Genomic DNA, 11,090 nt, shown 5'->3' on the forward strand with positions numbered 1-11,090 from the left:
GAAAAAAAAAAAAAAAAAAAAAGTAATAAGCTGGATGTAAACTTTTCCCATGAGTTTAAAGAAATGGACTGCAAAACATGAGTTGATCTAGTATATAACATATAATTGGATTTTTGTTAGTGGGCAATAAACAATTTCTATAGTAGGAAATAGATAAAGATAAAAATAAGCTAATACTGGAATATTTTATCATATGATTTTATACAAATATTTTATATTATTAAGTAACACAACAAATTTCAAAGAGGTCATACAAAAGCTTTATTAGCTTGTTTTAGCTAATGTGTCATGACAAATTTTTTTTTGGTACTCAGGATTGAATTTGGGACCTTGTGCTTGCGAGGCAGTCAATGGAACCACTGAACTAAATCCCTGGCCCTCATGACAAATTTAATGATCCTAGAAAATTTTTGTTGTTGTTGTTTTTAAGAGAGGGTCTTGCTATGTAGTTCAGGCTGGTTTTGGGCTCACTGTGTAGCCCAGGCTGGCCTTGAACTCACAACAGTCTTCCTGCCTTAGCCTCCTAAGTGCTGGGATTATAGGCATGCAGGACCACATCCAGCTGATCCTAGGAAATATTTTAGTTACATTTAAAATAATCAACGAAGACTGGGAGTGTAGCTCAGTGACAGTGTTTGCCTCGCATGTGTAAGGCTATGAGTTTGATCACCAACCGTGAAGCAGGAAGATTGCACGTTCTTGGCCAGCCTGGGAAACTCAGGGAGACTACCTCAAAATGAAAAATGAAAAAAGGTTCTGGATGTAGCTCAGTGGTAGAACACGTTCTAAGCATGCCCGAGGCCCTGGGTTTAATTCCCAGTACCACAAAAATATTGTTAAAAATGAAATAATCGACTCTTTTGGCCACTTCAACATATTTCTATTTTACTATTTCTATTGACATGACTTTGGGATAGGTATTGAGAATAGCTGAAAATAATTATATTTAAGCCTGTGAAAAAACATTTGGTATTTTAAAAAACAATACTGTTTGCTTCCTTAATATCAATGCTTTCTTTGATGATTCTTAGGGGATGAAAACGCCCTTGTTCCTGCCATTCCACTGTACTGTATATTTTACTCAGCTCATAACAATTACAAATCCAGCTGGGCGTGGTGAAGCACACCTGTAATCCTAGCACTTGGGAGGCTGAGGCAGGGGGATCATTGTGAGTTTGAGACCAGCCTGGGCTACATAGTGAGTTCCAGGTCAGTCTCCACTACATAGTGAGACCCTGTCTCAAAAAACAAACAAACAAACAAACAAAAACAACAACAAAAAAGACAAGTCCAATAACCCATTACTAAAGCCAAAGATCACTCTTAACAAACGTATATCAAAGGTAAGACTAGTTTTTTTGTTAATCATTGAAGGAGATTTCCTCTATGTTTGATACCTCTGTATATATCATTCACCTAATGGTGCCATAAAATCAAATTTGAGGTAAATAATGGGTATGCCTATCTTTCGCAAAGTTGGAGAAGGGATATTGTGAACACAGGCTCTTCTTCAGGAAGGTTGGTTATAGGAAAGCGGACACACAGAAGATGAGTATTGTTGCACCAATTACCTCAAAGCTCTCAATAATTGAACACTCCTGGAAAGCTTTTGTTATTCAGGGCCCATCAGAAGACCACTGGAGTGGAGACTCAAAAAAAATGCCTTCATGTGCTTTAAGAAAATATTGCCATCTAGTGGCAACTACTCGAGTAGTAGACACAAGGACCTAAGGTTCCCTTGACCCTTTAAGAACACGGCGAATTTAGCCCCCAATAGCAAAATATTTTAAATTTAAGTTCTATTTTATACTTAACATTTTTATTTCTACAGAGTTATGTTTTTAAATATTCCAAGCAAGCCCTTGAGGTAGGGATGTTATTTGAGATAACTGAGGATCAGAGAGGATAACTTACCCAAGATCATCTTTTCATTTATTTGTTTAAAATCCATTTATCAAGCAATATTATGTGACCATCATTTCCCTAGGCTTGGAGTAGGGGCATGGGTTATGGAAAAATTCAAACAGAACTAAGACATATGTCCTTAAATAATTCTCAGTCTTGTGGGGACAGTTATGAATGGTGGGATCAGATTTGTACACAGGACTACTAATGTGTATCAGTGTCCTTCTTATTATACCCAGTACAGTAACACAACATAAACATAAATGGTACAGTATACATCTTGGTGTAGAAGCATAAATAAATAGGGGCCTGGCTTACCCCTAGAGTTCTTGCACGATCGGATGAGGTCAGTCATAGAGGAAGGTAGTTTCCACGCAAAATGAATTGCAGAATTAAAATGTCAGCTGAAGAGGGTGACTGTCCTCTCTCCCTTTGAATCCGTGGCTTATAATCTGCTGTGGGCCTGGAAACCAGATAAGGACAGTTATTAAAAAGGTATTTATCATGAAAGTGAATGACCCGAGTGAAAATCCCAGAAGCTCCCTGAGGAGTGCTAGGCATGACCTTTAGAGTGCAGACTTGATCACTTCTGTTTTGGCCACGCTGGAGATCTTAAAATGTCTTTTCTGTGTGCTGGGGCTGCTATGTTAGGCAGTGAGCTCTGAGTGGGCAGAACAGACGGCGGTGCCCAGTGAGCACGGTGAGCTAAGGAAGTCCCATCCTTATCAGGGCATGCCTGCCTCCCCAGGTTGCACTAGGATCACCCACCTAACACTGTGCACCACAGAGATTGATCTTTTCTGTTTTTCAAACATTCCCAATTCTTGCCTCACTCAAGCCATTGTAATATCTTGTCCCGTCTTACCCTCTGCACATGGCTGGCTCCCTTTCAGAATTCAGCTTAAACGTTAGCTTCTCAGAAAGCTCTCTCTTTTTTTTTTTTGGTTTTGGTTTTTTGAGACAGGGTCTCACTCTGTAGTTGAGACTGACCTGGAATTCACTATGTAGCCCAGGCTGGTCTCGAACTCACAGAGATCCTCCTGCCTCAGCCACCCAAGTGCTGAGATTACAGGTGTGTGCCACCACACCCAGCTAGAAAGCTCTTCACCGACTGCTCTATCTGACATAGGGCCCATCTCCTTTTCCACCCTCTACCAATGTCTTACTGGTGTCCTAAAAATGTCCTGTAGACATTTTTCTTTCTTTCTTTCTTTCTTTTTGGGGGGCGTACCGGGATTGAACTCAGGACCTTGAGCTTTCGAGACAGGTGCGGTGCCACAGAGCCAAATCCCTGGCTCCATGTGGACATTTTTCTATATCAACAGAAACTTCAGTACATACAACCTTCTGATACTGTTATGTCCATTATATTTATTGTCTGTCTCCCCGCAACCAGAATGTAAGCCTTGTGAGCGCGGTATTGGTTCCTTGGCTCATTTCTGTTCTCCCTACCACATAGAACCCAACTTGGCATGTGGTGAGCACTCAATAAATATCTATGCATGAACTGATTGAAAACTCTTCCTCATCCTCAACTGGCCACTCTCAATAAACACAGCCAGACTGGCCTGATTTTCATAAATAGATTCTAACAGCTTTATCTGGAGGCTCACAAAGCACTAGTGCTTTTGCCAAGAAAGAGAACTTCCACATCACCTTCTCAGGGCCCAGGCTTCTGGGAGCAACCAGGCACTCACTGGGTACATTAAATTGGGACTTCTAATTTTGTCAGGTAGGACACTGGATAGCAAAGTCAGGGCCTTATTCGAATGTCAGCTGAGCTTCCTTCTGTGTCGAATCACCAGCTGCACTCCTACGAGGCGTGGCTCTGCCTCCATGCATCCGGTCCTCGGGAGAGTGGAGACTCCCTCACTCCTTCCTGCCTACTGAATAAACAATGCCAAGTTCGTCTCTGCTGGTATGAAGAGTGGGGACATCTTGAGGAAAGAACTGCATAGATCCTATGGAGGGCTGAAAAGTTACCAACATGCAGTAGGAGCCATGCAGCTAGGAAGGCGCAAGGTCCCCCAGACCAGCGATCTCGGGCCATAGTCAAGAACATTTAGTTGGCGTTAAGTGTTACTTGAAAGGGAGCAGCGGAGAACCCTGTTCTGCCTCTTCAGAGACTCAGGGCAGGTCTGGATACTTCCCTCCAGAAGGAAATACTAGCCAGCACCACCCGCTCTGAGGGCAGCTGTTCTTCCTGACGTGCTGCTGTCTCCAGCTCACCGTTCCTGAGCTCACACCTTCAAACCCATCCTGACATCGGCCCCTTTGATATAATGAATATTCCCCCACGTCTTTGCTCATGCTGTTCTTTCTCCACCCCTCAGCTAACTTTACGTACCGCCCTTTGGCTTCTGTTTCTACTTCTCAATCTACCTGAACTACATTTGCCATTGCAACTAAGGGTGGATCTGTTTCTAAACATGCAGACTTATGTAAGGAGAATTGATGTTTTGTGATTGTTAGTCTATCCAAGAACAAGGTAGCCCTTTCCATCTTTGTGTTTCTGAGGAATATTTAAACTTTTCATCATATAGATCTTATACCTTTCCTGGCAAATTTATTGTGGGAATTTATTTTTGTTTTCATTGTTGCCATTATAAAGAGCATCTTTTTTCCCACTATATATGTCTTTGTATATATAAAGGCTATTGGTTTGTACACATTAATTGAATTCTTTCAATTTATGGTAGATTTTCCACTTGATTGCCTTGAGTGTTATGGATACACAATCATTTCATCTAAAAATGGTGGTATTTTATAACTCTTTTTTTCAAGTTTTTTTTTCCTTGTACCGGGGGTCACACTCGGGACCTTGTACGTTCAAGGCAGGCGGCAGCACCACTGAGCTAAATCCCCGGCCTGTTTTCTTTCAAGTTTTGATGTTATGAATTTGTTCCTTTTATGCAACTGCACTAATACATCTAGAATAACTTTAAATGACAATGGTGAAAATGGGCTTCCTTATCTTTTATTTTTGTTTTTGTTTTTGTTTTTGTTTTTGAGACAGAGTCTCACTATATATTTTTTGGCTTTTCTGTTTTTGCAGTACCAGGGGTCAAACTCAGGACCTTGTGCTTGTGAGGCAGGCACAGTGCCACTGAACTAAATCCCCAGCCCCTCACTGTGTAGTTCAGGCTGGACTTGAGCTCACTATGTAGCCCAGGCTGGCCTTGAACTCGCAGCGATCCTGTTGCCTCAGCCTCCCGAGTGCTGGGATTACAGGTGTGCGCCACATCTGGCTGGAAAGTTTAAAGTTATCCCCAGGCCTTGCACAGTTTGCCTTTGGCATATATTTTCAGCTTCCCCTTCCTCATTTCCCACAGTCTGGGTTGCTGCCTCTCTGCTCGTTGAATGTACTAAAAGTACCTCCCCACCTCCACCCTTCCCACACACTGTGACCTTATCACCTTCTCCTTCACAGTTTGGCTTCTTGCTTCCTCAGGAAAGGCTATCCTCACACCTCAACTCAGGTGTTATACTCTCATTGCATCCTCTCCTTTATTTCATGGCCCTTTTCACCACAGAGCACTTAGGACACTTACATAGAACTATAAATATAATTTCTTATAGTCTGTCTTTCCTGTTGGATGGTGAATTACAGTCAAACAATTATACCTTGTCGTTCTATCTGAAACTATTTGTTATGGCTGGGGTGTAGTTCACAGCGGTAGAAAGCTTATTTGCCTAGCATGTGTGAGGCCCTGTGTTTAATTCACAGTGCCACAAAAAAGCAAACAAAAGATCTATTTGTTAAATAAATAAGTGTAAATTATTCATTATGTGAATAAGACACAAGGACTGTATCGCCGATTTCTTATATAAGAAACATCTCAAGGCTGAGTGTGATGGTATACATCTGTAACCCCAGCACTCTGGGAGGCTGAGTCAGGAGGATCACAAGTTTGAATTTAGTCTGGGTAATTTAGTGAGATCCTATCTCAAAATAAGAAACAAAAACAAAACAAACAAACAAACATACATAAATAATCTAAAAGGGCTGGGAATGTAGCTCACTGTGAATACCCTGGGTTCTATCCCCAGTACAATACACACATATACATAAGACCCATCTCCAGTTCTGAGACTGCACAATCATGAATGAATAGTGTCTTTGCAGGGGAAAGGAAGATGCTATCAAAGCAAAATCATTAGAAAGCGAGTGTATATTGTTACACTAGATAGAGTCTACTCCAGCCAACCTGAAGATTCTCCCAAGTGCCAAAGATGGAACAATCTGTATAAGAAAAAGAACTACAACAGATTGCAACACTTTAAGTATACTTAGGGCCAGGGATTTAGCTCAGTGGTACCGTGTCTGCCTCACAAGCACAAGGTCCTGAGTTTGATCACCAGTACCAGAAAATAAATAAATACATAGATATGTTTATACCATAATAATACTATGTAAATAAAAACAGGCTTAGCCTTCTGGAAGATGGTAGGAAATCATCTTAATCTTTTGAAAACTGGTAATAAAGAAGAAAAAAATCAAGTCTTTATTCTGTTTTTCATACAGTGAAGGATGTATTCTTGTTATTGAAGAAAAATGAAAGAATTAAAATATCACAGTTTTGTAGCCTAACCTGAAGTAATTGATCTAGACAATGATTATCAATGACTGATCATATTATTATCTGGGATTTTGATCAATTTCAAGTACACAGTCCAATATATAAAATGTCTCACACGAAAAAAGTCAAATGTGAATCAGATTAAGAGTCTAGGTCTACCTCCCCATTTACAAGGAATAGAGGGGACATGTTACAGTGTATCACAGGGATGCCATGAACAAGTCCAAACTGGAAAACTTTATATGTAGAAAACTCTTTTCTTCCTTCTTTGCTTTCTTTTCTCTCTCTCTTCCTTTCTCTTTCTCCTTCCCTCCCTCCACCCTCCCTTCTTTTCTTTCTCTCTCTCTTGTGCTGATTGGACTCAGGGTCTCTCACTGTATCACTGAACTACAACCTTAGCCCATGACCTTATTTCTTCTAAAAACAAAAGTTTGTGAAGAATAAAAATAGAGAAGGAAAGAAACTTAATGGTTAAAGACTTGAAAGACCTCACTACCATTTGCACTGTATGGGCCTTGTTTGGTAACTGGTGCTTGAAGATGTTGGAATTACTGGTTTTATTTAGGTGTTGCAATGGCATTGGGCTTAATATTATTTTTTAAAAGCCTCCCTATCTTTTAGAAATATATAGAACAATATTTACAAATGAAATGATGTAATGTCTGGTATTTGCATCAACTTAATCCTGGTGGAGAGAGTGCGTAGGAAAATAAAAAGGACACAAAAGAGCCTATGAATTGACCATTGTTAAGACTGCTTGATGGCTGTATGGGAATTCATTGAAAGAATGTTTCATTTATATATGCTCAAAAATTTCAATTACATAACAGGTCAACATGTAAAAAATTAATAGAAAACAAACAAACAAAAGAACTCCCTCCATTTCAATATATCAGATTTAGACTAAAGCCTAAATTCTAAGTCTTTTTTTTTTCTTTTTTTTTTTCTAAGTATTTTTAAAAGAACATAAATCTGGTGCCAAATGTTAAGCTCTTGACAGTTGGGAACTTGAAGAAATAGTTGTTCCTCACTGGCTACGGGGAATCACAGCAGAGCACACTTCAGAGCCTGAGGCCTTTGTCCTGGCTATGTCCAGATGATCCAGATGGCAAAACAGAAGGAAATAACAGACTTCTTCCATTTTAGGATTGCCCTATACTGCCCGGATTTCCAAGAAGAAAACTGGATTCAGGGCAACCTTTTTTGCCTACCCCTTTTATTTTGGTTTTAGTTTCAACATGCCCACAACAGAGAAAGAGAATTCATGGGAGGGCTGGGGTCTTAGCTCAGTGGTGCAGCCGCCTGCCTCATAAGTGCAAGGTCCTGAGTTTGATCTCTGGTACAAAACAAAAAACAAAGCACACACACACGCGCGCGCGCGTGCACACACACACACACACACACACACACACAAACCCAGAATTCATGGCAGTATATTAGATTTTTACCGAATGGAGGTAAAGAAAGCAACTATTGAGGTAGACCACTGATATTCAATAGAACTTTCTGTGATGATGGAAAATTTTGTATTTGCAGTATAAAATGGTAGCCAAGGGCCGGAGACTTAGTTCAGTGGTTCCACTGCCTGCCTCACAAGTGCCAGGTCCAGAGTTTGATTCCTGGTACCAAAAAAAAAAGGTAGCTAATAGCTACATATGGCTGTTAAGACTTAAAATGTGTCAGTGTGATTAAGGAACTGAATTTTAAATTTTACTTAATTTTTATTAATTTAAATAACCTTCAGCTGGACAAGGTGACACATACCTGTAATCCTAGCACTCAGGAGGCTGAGGCAGGAGGATCACTGTGAGTTTGAGACCAGCCTAGGCTACACAGTGAGTTCCAGGTCAGTCTCAACTACATAGTGAGACCCTGTCTCAAAAACAAGCAGACAAAAAAGCCAAACCAAACCAAACCAAACAAAAAGACCAGCAGCTGGGCCAATTGGTTGTAGTTAGCACACAGTTGAATCTCTCTGCCTCTCATTGGTTCAGCCCACATCCAGTGACTGTGGTTTACTTGGGTATATAAAGGCCAGGCCTTTTGGGACCCTCATGGCAGATCCCAATCTCCTGCTTAGTGCTGCAACAAAAGGTGAGAAGAAAGACACAGAGATAGAGTTTTGGGGAGCCAGGATGGCCAGTGCTAAACAGCAAAGACCCTGCCCAGCCAAAGCTGTTGATACTTACTAGTGACATCACAAGTTAGGTCAGAGTAAAGGGGATACGTGTAATTGCTAGTGATACATTGCTGATGCAGGCAAGGCTTATAAAGGAAGAGACAAAGCATTCTTGAATTAGGAACAGAACAGACAAAATATAGGTTGTGGTTAATAATTAACCTTGTCTTTTTAGTAAAGAAGTTTTTAATTTTGGGAACAGAATTTGGGTGCAAGACACTATGAACTAGGCTGCCATGTTATCTAGTTATGTAGGCTTTAGTTCAACTTGCTTCTCAAAACAAGCAAATTGTAGGATTAACACTTTACAGCCTGCTCTGCTCACAGCCTGCTTTGGGCATAATCAATGGGGTTCCCACACAGACCGGCTTGCTGAAATTTGTGACAACCCTGAAAGACTGTCTTAGGCCCAGAACTCCCCAGAGGCCCTGAGGCCATTGTTGCAGCCATATCCCAATTGAACTTGTCCCTTTGTCCAACCCAAGTTTTACAGCTGCTCCCAACTGAATCTCCATTTCAGACAGACCTCTTTCTTGCCATCATAGAGACTGCAGTATTCTGGCAGGCACGAGGAAACTGAAATCCAGAGACATTTAGCAACTGGTCCAAGGTCATACAGCTTATTCATAGCACAGCCAGTACTGGAATCTACTTTCCTGGCCCTCATTGTAGTACTATTTCCAGCATTTCATCTGAAAATCTCAGTTCGCTATTGAGAGTGGAAGAAGATGACTTTCTGAAAGTTAAATTGGACCGTAGACATTGATTTCCACCATGAGCTCATCCCTCTTAGGGGAATGCTTCCCTGACTCCCCTAAACACAGGATACTAAAGCAAGTTACTTTCTCTTTCTCTTTCTTTCTTTCCTTCTTCTTCTTCTTCTTCCTCCTCCCCCTCCTCTTCCTGCTCCTTCTCCTCCTCCTGCTCCTCCTCCTCCTCCTCCTCTCCCTCTCTCTTTTTCGCTATACTAAGAATCAAACCTAGGGCCCGCTATCACCACACTATATTCCAGTTCTTATTGTCTTCTTAACTGGCCTAGATCCTTTGATCACAAGGGGTGGTTGAGCACTGGGTACCAATCTTCATGGCCTGTGAGCACACCAGGCCAATCACAAGCTTTCTTAAATGGGGCCGAGAGGTAAGCGGGCACCTTCAGCCTGACTACAAAATATGAGAATGTGCATTGGGGGGGCGGGGCAGAAACACGGTGAGATAAAAAGGCTTCCCTGCAGTGGCATGTGAAAACAGAGGATTAGGAAGTCCAATGGCAATTTGTGACTTCGCTAAAGTCCATGTCACCCCTGCCCTACATAAGCCTTGATTATCTGCGACAATGCACCTCCTTCCTCTTGCTTAAGTCAGTTCAAGCTGAGTTTCTGTCCTGTGGTTCCACCACCCTATCTAACCCATTACATTTTCCATTTTGCCTTTTCACCTGTGGTTTATATACCCATTTTTGTACAGACGTATCGTTTTGTATTCTGCCTTTTTTACTTGTCTTTACTTCATATCTTTCCACAGGTGACACAAGGGCCATGAGTTAGTAATTCCAAAAAGTTCATCTATCACAATCTACCTAAATGTTGGCCAACCATAAAATAGATTGCTTTTTTTCCTCTTTGTTATCATACTTAACACTAAAATGACAATTTAGAGTATATAGCTATATTCTTTGGTTGAATTCATTCTTAAATTCCCAGAGTGGAGTGTTGAGTTAAAGGGTATGCCATTCTTCGTGGTTTTTGATGAAAAGGTGAACATTTTTTACATTTTGGGAAAAGTGTGCCTAGAATTCAAGTTTCGTGGAAAGTCAGCATCCTCAATGGTGAAAACTTGAGGTCACCCCCTTCTCCACTCGCAGTCCTGTAGGCAGTTGCTGCTTGTTGCTCATCAGACACATTGGGCTGGGAAGAAGTGCTGGAGGCCACAGTAGCTCTCTGTGCTGGCTTTTTGACTTGCTCAGGAATGGCGCTCCAGGGTGTGGTTTAGGGTTTTTACAAAGGAATCAGGCTGGACAGGTGGCCAGAAGCACCAGGAGGGGCTTTCAAAATACTCAAGTTCTCCCTGCCCACAGCCAGATTTAAAATCTCATTAAGGGGAGCAGCCGTCCACAAAGATTCTGGTTACAAGTCCCTAATAAATCCTCTTGTAGTATCTGCCACAGTACTTTGAATTTTCCCTTCATAGCATTTATTGGTATTGCTGATCATTAATTATGTAATTCATTGTCTCATTTTTTTGTATTTAACTTAAAAATTCATTCTTTTGGGGGGAGGCATGCATGGTGGCCACCATGCCTGTAATTTTAGCACTCGGGAGGCAGAGATAGGAGGATTGCTCTGAGTTCGAGGCCAGCCTTAATGATCTCAAGCCCAGCCTGAACTACACAGGGAGATCTTGTCTCAAAAAAAAAAAAAAAAAAAAAA

General features: G+C 41.2%; 1 long non-coding RNA gene across 1 annotated transcript in view; it reads right to left on the minus strand.

Moving 5' to 3' along the window:
- Positions 1-1,990: 1,990 nt before the first annotated feature.
- The window catches only part of LOC104852210, a 71,254-nt gene continuing 62,154 nt past the window's right edge, over positions 1,991-11,090 (minus strand). Inside the window, exon 7 of the long non-coding RNA XR_004517453.1 lies at positions 1,991-2,368. This is a non-coding gene — a long non-coding RNA (uncharacterized LOC104852210). The remainder of the gene's footprint in view (positions 2,369-11,090) is intronic.

The sequence above is a fragment of the Fukomys damarensis genome, unplaced genomic scaffold, assembly GCF_012274545.1.
Source record: "Fukomys damarensis isolate Sample0158 unplaced genomic scaffold, DMR_v1.0_HiC HiC_scaffold_2, whole genome shotgun sequence".
Lineage (NCBI taxonomy): Eukaryota > Metazoa > Chordata > Mammalia > Rodentia > Bathyergidae > Fukomys > Fukomys damarensis.